At 40.4% G+C, this 14,776-nt stretch overlaps 1 protein-coding gene across 3 annotated transcripts in view; it reads left to right on the top strand.

Moving 5' to 3' along the window:
• The window catches only part of RNF128 (ring finger protein 128), a 125,352-nt gene that overhangs the window by 48,380 nt on the left and 62,196 nt on the right, over positions 1–14,776 (top strand). The gene's annotated exons all lie outside the window — the stretch shown is intronic.

Genomic DNA, 14,776 nt, shown 5'->3' with positions numbered 1-14,776 from the left:
TTTCACACGAATGCCTTGTCTGTGATTACCATAAGTGGTTGGTGGGCAACCACTTTTCACCGTAAGCGGTGAAATAATTGAGAAGACTGCCTGGAAATCCCTTTCGCACTCTGTCCTGCTCAACAATCTCAGGCTGGCAGCACATTTTCCCTCCTCTCTCCCTCTTTTTCTCTCCATGTTTCCTAGGTATCAGGTAAAAGATTGTGTTACTGTGCCCTGTTAACCTCGTTGCGATTTTGGTGGAAACTTTACTTAGCTCTCGGGCTCTTCTCTGCCCCTCTCAGGTCCCAAGTGAATGCTCCTATCAACGCTTTTGTTTTCCTCTGAAAAACCTGATCGAGGTTATTGAGTTGCAAAACAGGTGATTAATGTTATTGAAAAAGAAGAAGTTTGTTATGCATGAGAATAACAAAGGCGTAGACTCGACTGCACTGGGTGGTTCTGGGTAGACTTTGGAAAAAGTAGTCTGGGTAGTTCTTAAATTTGTGGAGCTGTTGTGAGTTAAGCTGTTTTCCGCCTTTCAGTTACCCTTCTACAAACCTTCTCCATCTTTGTGATAGGGATTGGTTTTATACATACATATAGGATCTGTATAGATATGTAGGATTTACATATAGATATAGGATCTATAGATATATTGTGTGTATAGATATATAAGTAAATATACTGTTTATATACAAAATATATATATACTGTTTATATAGTACATGTATAAATCTGTCATATATAGATAGGACAAAGAAAAAAATATTTGGAGAAAAAAGTGGAAACATAATAACAGTATAGTGGTTAGAAGCTGGGCCTTGAATCAGACCTTGGTTCAAATTCCAGCTCTATTGCTTACTAGTACTGTGACCTCAGACAGCTTACTTTATTTAAGTCTTTTGAGTCTGGGTTCCTTCGTCAGTCAAGTGGGAATGAATAATAAGAGAGAATTACTCCACAGGTTTGCTATGAGGTTGAAGTGAAATAATACTGGTCAAGAGTTTAGTACAGAGCCTAGCACATCATCCACTCTCAATAAAGAGTAGCCAGTAGGATTAGCTTGCGAGAGTCATTGGAGAGATGAATCTGCTCGTTTAATTACTGGAGGTTTTTTGTTTTGCTTAAAATAGTATTTCAAGCTCTGCCTAGAGAGCACTTGTATTGAGTGGTTGGGTGGCATAATAGAAAGAGCACTGAACTGGAACTCAGAGATTTGAATTCATTTAGCACCTTCTTTGCCTCTATCAGCTTTGTGACCTTGTACCAGTTACTCATATGTCAAATGGTAGTATAGGTGTAGGGGGTGGAGGCCAAGTTGGCAGTGTACAGATACAAAAATGAACCAGATGAACTCTAAGATCCCTTCCAGCTCAAAAATACTGTGGTTCTTAGATTTGATGTTGATTAAAGGAACAACTGTACATCTCTTGGTTGATAATTCATTGATGAGAATGAAATTATTTTTAAGAAGCTGATAAAAATAAAGACGTGGTGATTTTTTTTTAACTTTTAAAGCCTTTAAATTTCAATTGACTAAATGCAAGGGTTTGGCTTTGAATTTCCTCTAAATGAGATTCATTCATATAAATGATTTGGAATTACCTGTATCTGTAGAGTGGATTCCGACTCATAGCCACCCTATAGGACAGAGTAGGACTGCCCCATAGAGTTTCCAAAGAGCGCCTGGTGGATTCCAACTGCCGACCTTTTGGTTAGCAGCTGTAGCACTTAACCACTACGCCACCAGGGTTTCTTGTAGTCTAGAGTGGGAATCAAATTCTAGATTTGCTACATAACAGCTTTGTGTCCTTGGTCACATTATTTAATTTTGCTGAGTCTCAGTTTCCCCATCTGTAAAATGGAGGTAACATTGTTGTGATTATCGAGAATGATATATGTCAACTACCTAGCACATGGTATTTTCAGTCGCCTCATATGCATGTGAAAAAACTGGGCAATGAATAAGGAAGAACAAAGAAGAATCGATACTTTTGAATTATGGTGCTGGTGAAGAATATTGAATACACGATGGACTGCCAGAAGAATGAACAAATCTGTCTTAGAAGAAGTACAGCCAGAATGCTCCTTAGAAGCAAGGATGGGGAGACTTCATCTCATATACACTGGACATGTTATCAGGAGGGACCGGTCCCTGGAGAAGGACTTCATGCTTGATAAAGTAGAGGGTCAGCGAAAAAGAAGACGACTGTCAATGGGAGGGATGGACACAGTGGCTGCAACAGTGGGCTCAGACATAGCAGTGATTGTGAGGATGGCGCAGAACTGGGCAGTGTTTCATTCTGTTGTACACAGGGTCTCTATAAGTTGGAAGCGACTCAACGGCACCTAACAACAACAACAACACCTAGCACATAATAAACACTCAGTGAATGTTATTATAATAGGTTAATGGTAACAGGATGCAAAAATTTAATATACAAATATATGACTGTGCAACTGTCAAATTGCATACGTGAATACACTGGTAATCCAGTCATGGTTCTCTTGTTTCAGGAGAATATGAAGGACTAAAGCCTTAAGTACTGATCACTTAAACTATGCTCAGAAAGGTATTTTGACATTTTAAAATTTTATTATTATCCAAGATGATGGCTATAGCAAAGCTTGCTGTAGAATAACTAGCTAAAAATAGCTAACAAATTACTTAAAGTATGGAATCACATTTCTCCCTTGCACTGGAGGAACTACTTCTCAACACAGGGAAAAATCATGTTGCATTCAGTAACAAGCGTTACTGAATATTTGTAAAGTGGTTTATTGTTTGCTTTGCTCATTCTTTAGAGTAAGTCTTAGGGTTCATTGTAATCTCTGGTCAAAAACTACTTATCTTGAATCATAGTGGTAGGTAGGACTGGAGTTTAAGTATTGATTAACTCAGTATATATTACCATGAATTACACAAGGGCCACCAAATATGGAAAAAAACCCAAAAAAGCCAAACCCAGTGCTGTCAAGTCGATTCTGACTCATATGGAAAAGCCAAACCAAAAACCAAACCGGTTGCGGTAGAGTCGATTCCAACCCGTAGTGACCACATAGGACAAAGCAGAACTCCCCCATAGGGTTTCCAAGGAGCGGCTGATAGATTCGAACTGCTGACCTTTTTGGTTAGCAATCGAACTCTTAACAACTGTGCCACCAGGGCTCCTGTGGAAAAGCCATTGCTGTCAAAATCTCTCTTGAGGGTTGGTAACCAATGTCACAAAACAAATTGTGTATTAACTGTTTAATGAGAAACTAATTTGCTGTGTAAACTTTCGCCTAAATCACACATACATCCCCTTTAGCCTATCACAGCCCTGTGACTATGAAGACCCATTTATTTCAAGTAACGGAACTAACTGGTTTAGAGCAGTTGCTTTAAAATTTGTTACTGGAGAGAAGCTCCACTAATAAGAGCAATTAGTTAGGACAATGAGGCTGTTTAGATGTGTACCCAAATTTGACAATAGGTAGTTGGAGCCTTGCATCAGCAAAATTTTTATCTTAAGTATGAAAATCAGATAAGAAGCATTCAAAAGTTAGAGTAAGCACTAAAGCCATCTAAAATGTAGGATTGTCACGATGAGACATGTTACACGTGCTCCAGTTATTGCACAACAAACTCTTCCCCTTTTCTCTAAGCAGATGGACCTGAGCTTTGCCTGCCTTCTAACTGAGCATAGCCCACGGGTTGAAGTTGTGTGTACTTGCACAATTTTCCTTGAGTGAACGTGTGCAGGCATGAATTTAGTGAAAGATCTGTGTGGAGTTACAACTTTTGCAATCCATGACAACATATGCAGAGGGATAGCAGGAGAAGCATTATTCCTTAAAAAACCAAAAACCAAACCCATTGCCTTCAAGTCCATCCTGACTCATAGCAGCCCTCTTCCTTGTTGTTGTTGTTGTCGGGTGCCGTCGAGGCGGTTCCGATTCATAGCGACCCTATGCACAACAGAACGAAACACTGCCCGGTCCTGAGCCATCCTTATAATTGTTGCTATGCTTGAGCTAATTTTTGCAGCCACTGTGTCAATCCACCTCGTTGAGGGTCTTCCTTTTTTCTGCTGACCCTGTACTCTGCCAAGCATGGTGTCCTTCTCCAGGGACTGATCCCTCCTGACGTGTCCAAAGTATGTAAGACACAGCCTTGCCATCCTTGCCTCTAAGGAGCATTCTGGTTGTACTTCTTCCAAGACAGATTTGTTCCTTCTTCTGGCAGTCCATGGTATATTCAATATTCTTTGCCAACACCACAGTTCAAAGGCATCAACTCTTCTTTTGTCCTCCTTATTCATTGTCCAGTTTCACATGCATATGAGTGATTGAAAATACCATGGCTTAGGTCAGGCACACCTTAATCTTCAGGGTGACATCTTTGCTCTTCAACACTTTGAAGAGGTCCTTTGCAGCAGATTTACCCAATGCAACGTGTCTTTTGATTTCTTGACTGCTGCTTCCATGGCTGTTGATTGTGGATCCACGTAAAATGAAATCCTTGACAACTTCAATCTTTTCTCTGTTTATCATGATGTTGCTCATTGGTCCAGTTGTGAGGATTTTTGTTTTCTTTCTGTTGAGGTGTAATTCATACTGAAGGCTGTGATCTTTGATCTTCATTAGCAAGTCCTCTTCACTTTCAGCAAGCAAGGTCGTATCATCTGCATAATGCAGGTTGTTAACGAGTCTTCCTCCAATCCTGATGCCCCGTTCTTCTTCTTATAGTCCAGTTTCTCTGAATAATTACTCAGCATGCTGACTGAATAGATATGGTGAAAGGATACAAATCTGACCCACACCTTTCCTGACTTTAAACCACTACTATCCCCTTGTTCTGTCCAAAGAACTGCCTCTAGATCTATGAACAGGTTCCTCATGAGCACAATTAAGTGTTCTGGAATTCCCATTCTTCGCAGTGTTATCCATAGTTTGTTATGATCCACACAGTCCAATGCCTTTGCAAAGTTTATAAAACACAGGCAGACATCCTTCTGGTATTCTCTGCCTTCAGGCAGGATCCATCTGACATCAGCAATGATATCCCTGGTTCCACGTCCTCTTCTGAAACCGGCCTGAATTTCTGGCAGTTCCCTGTCGATATACTGCTGCAGCCATTTTTGAATGATCTTCAGCAAAATTTTGCTTGCGCGTGATATTAAAGATATTGTTCTATAATTTCCACATTCGGTTGGATCACCTGTCTTGGGAGTAGGCATAAATATGGATCTCTTCCAGTCAGTTGGCCGGGAAGCTGTCTTCTATATTTCTTGGCATAGAGTGAGCACCTCCAGCCTGTTCCTTAGGGCTGCCAAAAAAAAAAAAAACTGAAGGAACCAATCAGTTCAAATTATGATTTGGTGGTCTCCAACAGCATACAGTTTGAGATATAATTGGTTGCTTGTAACATTATAAAAAAAATTTTTTTTGTAACATTGTTGAAAGACAGTAGAGCATATTGGTTAAGATGTTGGGCTCTGCCATTGACTGTTTTTAAAATCTTAGACCATTATGTTACTTCTCTAAGTCTCAGTTTCCTCCTGTGTTAAGATGGGCATAATAAACTTGCCTCATAAAGTTGCTGGGATTCAATGAGAATACAAATGAAGTGTTTAGCACAGTGCCTGGCATATAGACACTGTTATTATTTTTAATCAGTTTTTAAGATAGTTAAATGTATTTTAGAAAATAAAAATGGAATCATGTTTTTAGGACGTAATTTGAAAATAAATAGTCTAGAGTACTTCAGAGTACATATTATCTGAAATCTTAACTTCAAAGCTTTAGGTACAGGGTGAGTAGACTGAATTCTTTACAAGGAAGTCATCTCTTGGCTCTCCTGCATTTGTCATTCTTTTCTCAAATAACTGCTTCCCCCTCAAGTTACCAATCTCCTTTCCATTCACGAAGGACTTCCGAATTTTACAGTGATTTCTTACCACTAATCGCCTCTTCCCTGGAAACCCTGGTGGCGTGGTGGTTAAGAACTATGGCTGCTGACCAAAAGGTTGGCAGTTCAAATCCACCAGGTGCTCCTTGGAAACTCTATGGGGCAGTTCTACTCTGTCCTGTAGGGTTGCTATGACTCGACAGCAGTGGGCTTTGGTTTGAATCGCCTCTTAGGAAACCCTAGTGGCATAGTGTTTAAGTGCTATGCTGCTAATCAAAAGGTCCATAGTTTGAATCCACCAGGTGCTCCCTGGAAACCGCATGGGGCAGTTCTACTCTGCCCTACAGGGTCACTATGAGTCAGAAGCGACTCGATAACAACAGGTTTTTAATTGCCTCTCAACCTTTTTACATTTAGTTTTCCAGTTTTTTACTGAAAGTTGACTTTGAAAACACCTTTTTTTAGTAAAATGATTGGTACAGAAGAGGTTGAAAAGGGATTGGATGGTGATAACCGTCGTAAAATAGCATCCCAAAAGCTATTTCCAAATGCATCCTTCTTGATATCTCTGCAGTACTGTATTGATACTGTTGACCACCCCTTCTTGGAAACTCTCGCCCACCCCCGCCTTTTTACAGTCTCTTCCTTCTCCTCTTGCCTCTTTTTTGTTTTATTTCTGTTATTTTATTCATTCACCTAACACCTCTTCTTCCTTGCATCTACACCCAGGCTGTTAACAGTCTACCTCCAATAAATAGCTGCCATATCCCATTGTTTCTATTATTTTAAATCTCACTTATGTCCCCTTCTCCCTTGCAACTGTTATTAGCCTGCCTTCAGTCCTTGTGTCTTCTCATGGAGCAAATACCTTAGCCTCTGGAATGGTCTCCCTGCCTCCAGTCTTCTCCCTCCAATCCTTCCTCCACATCGCCACCAGAATACAGCTCTGATCACATGCATACCATTGCTTAAAAGCCCATTACTTATAAAATTTAGACTACATTTCTCAGCATGGCCTACTGCAAACCCGTTGCCATCGAGTTGATTCCGACTCATAGCGACCCTCTTTATAATGTGGCCCCAGCCTACTTTTGAGGCTTTATATCTTTCTCTCATGGGAAGTACCCTGTAAAAAAAAAAAAACAAAACAGTTGCCATCAAGTCAGTTCTGACTCATGGTGTCCCCCTGTGTGTAGAGTAGAACTGTACTCAGGGTTTTCTTGGCTCTGAACTTTTGGAAGCAGATCTCCAGGCCTTTCTTCCAGGGTGCCTCTGGGTGGGTTTGAACCTGCAACCTTCAGTTAGTAAGTCAAGCACTTAACCTTTTGTACCACCTAAGGACTTCTGAATACCCTGCCTGTGATCTCTAAACATACTGTATTCTCTCCCACTGTGTTCCATTGCTTGTACTTCTGCTTTTGCCTGCATATCCTTTCCTTCCCAGCTCTGCTGGTCAGAAACCCACTCGTCCTTCAAAACCCAACACAAATGCCTTCTCATCTGTGAAACTTAATTCTTTTTATCTTCCCACCACAGCCCACAGCCAAAACAAAGTAATCTCTTCTCTTTTTCTCCTTCTCTTACAGCACTCTCAGCATTTTGCTGGCAGTTATTTGCTTACATATTTTACCTTCCTACTGGACTGTGGAGCCCTGGTGGCGCCAGAGGCCAGCCGCTCCTTGGAAACCCTGTAGGGCAGTTCTCTTCTGTCCTGTAGAGTCGCTATGAGTTGAAATTGACTCAACAGCAATGGTTTACTAGACTATAGTTATTTTAATTTTTTTTTAATTTTCATATTCCTCATAGGAACCTTTGTACTGCTTGCGCTCTAGAAATGCTTATTGAATTTCTTGAACACACAAGTGCTCTAATGCCAGAGAAGTAACTAATGGAATGGGATTAGAATTCAGTTCATTTGAGAATTTATCAAGGATCTATTGTATGATAAAGTTTGTCTGAGTGGTGCAAGAGGCTGCCTGCTAACAAAAAGGTTGACTATTTGAATCCACCCAGAGGCTCCATGAAAGAAAGGCCTGATGATCTACTTCCAGAAAATCAGCTATTGATAAACCCTGTGGAGCACAGTTCTACTGTGATACACATGGGGTGGCCATGAGTAAGAATCAGCTTGAAGGCAACTAGTGGTACAGTATGCTAGGTACTGCGCTTGTTGCTAGAGGGTACGGAATAATGAAGATCAAGCCTCGGCCCTCTTAAGGAATGTTGAGTTTAGTGGGAAGAATCAGAGTTTACAAATACGTCAAGATTGCATGCTCCCTAATTTCTATGGTGATCACCATCATGGGCCAGTTAACGGGTTGTACTCTCTTATGGTTTTTAATGGCATAATAATGACCTAGGTTACGTGGAAATAGTGACAAATGTGTTTTTACATTGAACTTTCCCTGTGTTACTAAATATTTTTTGATGTTTTAAGAACTATCTACACTGGCATTCAATTTATGTCTTTAAATACAATGTTTTTATTGAATATATTGGTAAATGTGGACTTTCATAACGTAAAATGTAACCTTTTAAAAAAAAGGAAATGTAGCTCGATCAGCAAATGGTTTCTCTAAGCACATAAAGAACATTTTATTCCCAGTCTCTGCAACATGTGTGTTATCACGTACAGAATGTCACATTTAATCTCTGTTTCCAGTCTTAAATGGAAGAAAGAGAGGAGAATACCAAAGATGTTTACTAAGTTATTTTCTGATTATAAAATTAATCATGTGCCTTGGAGGAAACTTGGAAAACACAGAGAAGTATAAAACTGAAACTAACAATTACCAATAATTCCACTGTGCAGTGATAGCACAACTAATATTGTAGTGTACTTTTTTCTTGTCTCTTTTTTCATGTGTAGGTATAGTTTTGTATCCTACTTATCATAACGGTTATGAGTATTAATGGAAAAAAGAAGAAAAAAATCTGTAGATATAATTATTTTAGCATTTTGGTGTGTTTTCATTGTCTTTTTTATCTTTTGCGCTGCATATATGTTATTTCAAAAAATTGTAATCGTGCCGTATGCCCAATTTTGTATCCGGCTTTTCCCATATCATTAAAAATAGGAAGTGGGTTTACTTATATTTGAAGGTTGTGGCCTTTGATTCTGGGGGATTGAGCCTCTCTTCTGTTGGCTAGCAAAAAGGAAGTACAAAAATGGTGATGGGGAGGGGTGTGAATTGGGGCATTTAAAATAAACAAAAATATGCTCCACCAAGATTTATGTAAAAATATACTTACTAGCCATGAATGTCTAGTCTAACTCGTAAGCATTGCCTATTAGGGCTTTGGTCTTTTAAAGGATTTGATTAGCATTTGTTCTTTAGTTCCTTTTCTCTCACAATATTCCTATTGATGATGCCTTTGTCACAGTTGGAGTTTGAGCCTGGTTTCCTTGTTGCTTTGGTTAAGTAGTACCTCATTGACTAAAATGGCTTTTCTTTTATCATGATAACCACTGAACTGTAAACCATTGCTGGGGTTTTCCCCACAGTTTATTTGATTGGGCAGTGGTATCACAAATATTGCCCGAGGAAGAATAATTTTTTGTATTTGTAAATTTGAAGTTGTTATTGTACGACATACATACCAAAAAGGTACATAAATCATCAGTGTACAGCTCAGTGAATTTTCACAAAGAAAGCATACCTGTGGTAACCAGCACCTAGACCAAGAAACAGAACTGTACTGGAACACCAGAAGCCCCCACTCCCAGCCTAAAATGAAGAATTTTTGATGCAATGCAGTGGTTAGCTTTATCTCCTGAGGGAAGGACCTCGTGCAGCATGTGGTGGGAGCCTAGTCATTCACAGAAACAATCTTCTTTACTGCATTGGAGCCATGTTATCGTAGTGATACTCAGCTCCCTAATACTGTAGGGAGTTACTACCAAGCACAGTTAATACCAAGACATTCACTTTTTGAGGCAATTCCTAAGCCAGTTCAGAGTTGCCATACTTTGCTGTTAACACCACCCACTTTGAAGCCCTATGGGCCAAGCAGAGCACAAAGGCTCTTTGTTATTCCATTTCCTGTTCTGTATTTTTCTCTTTGAGCTGTATGCATGCGTTTCTGTACGTCATGATGTATGGTTACTGCTTGAATTTACCCATGGGCTTATAGCAATATTGATTCCTTTTCTAGAAGAAAGTTTGGTGATTCACGCTAAGTTGTGGGGAAACTTGATTGGGGTAGTTAGGTTTAGAATCTACTCCTAATTTACTTTGCTTTAATATTTCAGTGTTCAACTTAGGTACAAGTCAATGACTTTGAGTTAACATATTCATTTTGACCTTTGAAAGAAGGTATTAAAATTGATATGTTGATATGTGTGTGTGTGTCTCAAAGATATTAACTTGTCATTTCAGACAAAATGTTAAAGAGGCTTACTTAAATGCTGCCTGCAACTAAAATGTCTTTGTTGTTCTTATGTGGCATCGAATTGGTTCCGATAGCAATCCTATGTACAACAGAACTAAACACTGCCAGCTCCACCATCCTCACGATCGTTGCTATGTTTGAGCCCATTGTTGCAGCCACTGTATCGATCCATCTTATTAACAGTCTTCGTCTTTTTCACTGACCCTCTACTTTACCAAACGTGATGTCTTTCTCCAGGGACTGGTCCCTCCTGATAACTTATCCAAAGTATGTGAGATGAAGTCTTGCCATCCTTGCTTCTAAAGAGCATTATGGCTGTACTTCTTCCAAGACAGATTTGTTCATTCTTTTGGCAGTCTGTGGTATATTCAATGTTCTTCACTAACACCATAGTTCAAAGGCATCAATTCTTCCGTCTTCCTTATTCATTGTCCAGCTTTCAAATGCATGTGAGGTAATGGAAAATACCATGACCTGGGTCAGACACATCTTAGTCCTCAGAGTGACACCTTTGCTTTTTAACACTTGAAAGAGGTCTTTTGCAGCAGATTTGCCCAGTGCAGTATGTCCTTTGATTTCTTGACTGCTGCTTCCACGAGTGTTGGTTGTGGATCCAAGCAAAATGAAATCCTTGACAACTTCAGTCTTTTCTCTGTTTATTATGATGTTGCTTGTTGGTTCAGTTGTGGTTTGTTTTCTTTATGTTAAGGTGTAATCCATACTGAAGGTTGTGCTCTTTGAACTTCATCAGTGTCATGGATTGAATTGTGTCCCCTAAAAATATGTGTATCAGTTCGGTTAGTCCATGATTCCCAGTGGTGTGTGATCATCCACCATTTTGTCATCTGACGTGATTTTCCTATGTGTTGTAAATCCTACCTCTATGATGTTAATGAGGTAGAATAGGCAATAGTTAAGTTGATGAGGCAGGACTCAATCTACAAGGTTGGATTGTGTCTTGAGCCAATCTCTTTTGAGATATAAAAGAGAGAAGCGGGCAGAGAGACAAGGGGAACTCATACCACCAAGAAAGCAGCACCAGGAGCAGAGCGCATCCTTTGGACCCGGGGTTCCTGCGTGAAGAACTCCTAGTCCAGGGGAAGATTGATGACAAGGACCTTCCTACAGAGCCAACAGAGAAAGCCTTGCCCTGGACCTGTCACCCTGAATTTGAGCTTCTAGCCTACTAGACTGTGAGAGAATAAACTTCTGTTAAAGCCATTCACTTGTGGTATTTCTGTTACAGCAGCACTAGGTGACTAAGACAATCAGAAGTGCTTCAAGTCCTCTTCACTTTTAGCAAACAAGGTTGTGCCATCTGCATATCACAGGTTGTGAATGAGTCTTGTTTCATGCCCTCTTCTTCAAATCCTGCTTGAATTTCTGGCAGTTCCCTGTCAATGTACTGCTGCAGCCATTTTTGAATTATCTTCAGTAGAATTTTACTTGCATGTGATATTAATGATATTGTTCGATAATTTCCACATTCTGTTGGATCACCTTTCTTTGGAATGGGCACAAATATGGATCTCTTCCAGTTGCTTGGCCAGGTAGCCATCTTCCAAATTTCTTGGCATAGATGAGTGAGTGCTTCCAGCGTTGCAACCATTTGTTGAAACATCTCAATTGGTATTCCATCGATTCTTGGAGTCTTGTGTTTTGCCAGTTCCTACATTGCAGCTTGGACTTCTTCCTTCAGTACCATTGGTTCTTGATCATATGCTACCTCCTGAAATGGTTGAACATTGACCAGTTCTTTTTGGTGCCATGACTCTGTATTCTTTCCATCATCTTTTGATAATTCTTGCACTGTTCAATATTTTGCCCGTAGAATCCTTCAAAATTGCAACTGAAGGCTTGAATTTTTTCTTCAGTTCTTTCAGCTTGAGAATTGCCGAGCATGTTCTCCCCTTTTGGTTTTCTAACTCCAGGTCTTTACACATTTCATTATAATACTTTACTTTGTCTTCTGGAGCTGCCCTTTGAAATCTTCAGATTAGCTCTTGTACATCATCATTTCTTCCTGTAAAAACAGCACGGGGGCAGTGCCTGACCGCCTCTAACCCTACAAGGAGGAAGGAGAACCAAGATCAACAGTGCAAGGTTGATTCCCATGAGGAGGAGGCCAGACAAGCCTCCTCTCTCTGCCATCTTTACTAATTCTGACACCAACTGTCCCTCCCACAGCACTCTACTTCTCAGCTAAGTTCAGTAATTCATTGCAATGGCCACACCAAACTGACAGACCATACTCACCATTATGGGGCTTATTAGGGAAGTAACAGGTTACAATTCTGGCTCAAGGACACTCGAGGATACAGTTCTTCCATCAGGACAGCCTCTTCCCAGCCATGCTTGCAGGCTCGCCTCTCCCTGGCCCTGGGCCTCTCCCAAAAGGCACTCAACTTTATCTCTGCTTATCTCTGCATGGGCAGGGAAGCCTACTGTGCCAATTCCTGCTCCTGGGTCTCTGCTGCTTGTTCTTTTCTGCCACCACTTCTCACTGTCTTCAGAGTTACAGCTTGTTCTCTCTCTCTCTCAGTCTTCTGCTTCCAGGAGCTTCTCAGTGCAGGGATCCTGGGTCCAAAGGATGTGCTCTTCGCTTCTGGCTGTTCTTCCTTGGTGGTGGTAGAATCTTCTCTGCTCTGGAATTGGCTCTCCTTTAAGACAAAACTGACTGATCCACTTGGTGGGCCACAATTACTGTATCACACAGTCCCAACCAATCACCTAGATGGGAGTTACAAGGCCATGGCTTGAAAGGCCATATTAAGTAATTCATTACACCACACTTCCATTTGCATTAGCTACTCTACATTCAAGACCAAGTTGCAGAGTCTCTCCTGACATCCATTTAGGCCTTTTCTTTCTTTCTTGTCTTTTTAATGACCTTTTGCTTTCTTCATGTATGATGTCCTTGATGTCATCCCACAACTTATCTGGTCTTTGGACATTAGTGATCAGTACCATCAAGTCTATTCTAGAGATTGTCTCTAAAATCAGGTGAGATATACTCAAAGTTGTAATTAGGCTTGTGAACTTGTTTTAATTTTCTTCAGCTTAAACTTGAACTTGCATATGAGCAATTGGTAGTCTGTTCCACAGCTGGCCCCAGGTTTTGCTCTGACTGATGATACTGAGCTTTTCCATCATCTCTTTCCACAGATGTAGTTGATTCGATTCCTGTGTATTTCATCTGGCGTGGTCCACGTGTATACAGTCACCATTTATGTTGAAAAAAGGTATTTCCAATGAAGGTTGTTGGTCTTAGAAAATTCTATCATGCAATCTCTGGTGACTTTTCTATAACCAAGGCCATGTTTTCCAAATACTGATCCTTCTTATTCGTTTCCAGCTTTGGCATTTCAATCACCGGTAATTATCAATGGATCTTGATTGCATGTTTGATCAATTTCGGACTGACTGCAGAAGTTGGTAAAAATCTTCAATTTCTTCATCTTTAGCTTTAGTGGTTGGTGCGTAAATTTGAATAATAGTCATATTAACTGGTCTCCCTTGTAGGTGTATGGTTATTATCCTATCACTGATAGTGTTGTACTTCAGGATAGATCTTGCAATGTTCTTTTTGACAACAAATGTGATGCCATTCCTCTTCAATTTGCCATTTCCAGCATAGTAGAGCATATGATTCAAAATGGCCAATACCAGACCATTTCAACTCACTAATACCTAGGATATCTATCTTCAAGCGTTCCATTTAATTTTTGACAACTTCCCGTTTTCCAATTCATACATTGTGCATTCGACTTTCCGATTATTAATAGATGTTTGCAGCTGTTTCTTCCCATTTTGAGTGTTGCCACATCAGCAGGCGAACATCTCGAAAGCTTTACTCCATCCAAGTGATTAATGTCGACTCTACTTTGAGGAGGCAACTCTTCCGCAGTCATATATATATATATATATATATTATTGTGCCTTAAGTGAAAGTTTACAAATTCAAGTCAGTTTCTCATACAAAAACACACACATTGTTATGTAACTCTAGTTGCTCTCCCTACAATGTGACAGCACACTCCTCACCACCCTATATTTCCCGTGTCCGTTCAACCAGCTCCTGTCCCCCTCTGCCTTCTCATCTCACCTTCAGACAGGAGCTGCCCACATAGTCTCATGTGTCTACTTGAGCTAAGAAGTACACTCCTCACCCGTATCATTTTAAGCCTTATAGTCCAGTCTAATCTTTGAAGAGTTGGGTTCGGGAATGGTTTCAGTTCTGGGCTAACAGAGTCTGGGGACCATGAACTCTGAGGTCCCTCCAGTCTCAGTCAGACCATTAAGTCTGGTCTTTTTACAAGAATTTGAGGTCTGTATCCTACTTGTCTCCTGCTCCATCAGGGATTCTCTGTTGTGTTCCCTGTCAGGGCAGTCATTGGTGGTAGCCGGGTACCATCTAGTTCTTCCAGTCTTGGGCTGATGGAGTCTGTGTGGCCCTTTCTGTCTCTTGGGCTTATATTTTCATTGTGTCTTTGGTGTTCTTCATGCTCC

This window comes from Elephas maximus, chromosome X (assembly GCF_024166365.1).
Source record: "Elephas maximus indicus isolate mEleMax1 chromosome X, mEleMax1 primary haplotype, whole genome shotgun sequence".
Lineage (NCBI taxonomy): Eukaryota > Metazoa > Chordata > Mammalia > Proboscidea > Elephantidae > Elephas > Elephas maximus.
Note: the sequence above shows the minus strand (reverse complement) of the source record. Positions and strands in the feature narration are given on the sequence as shown.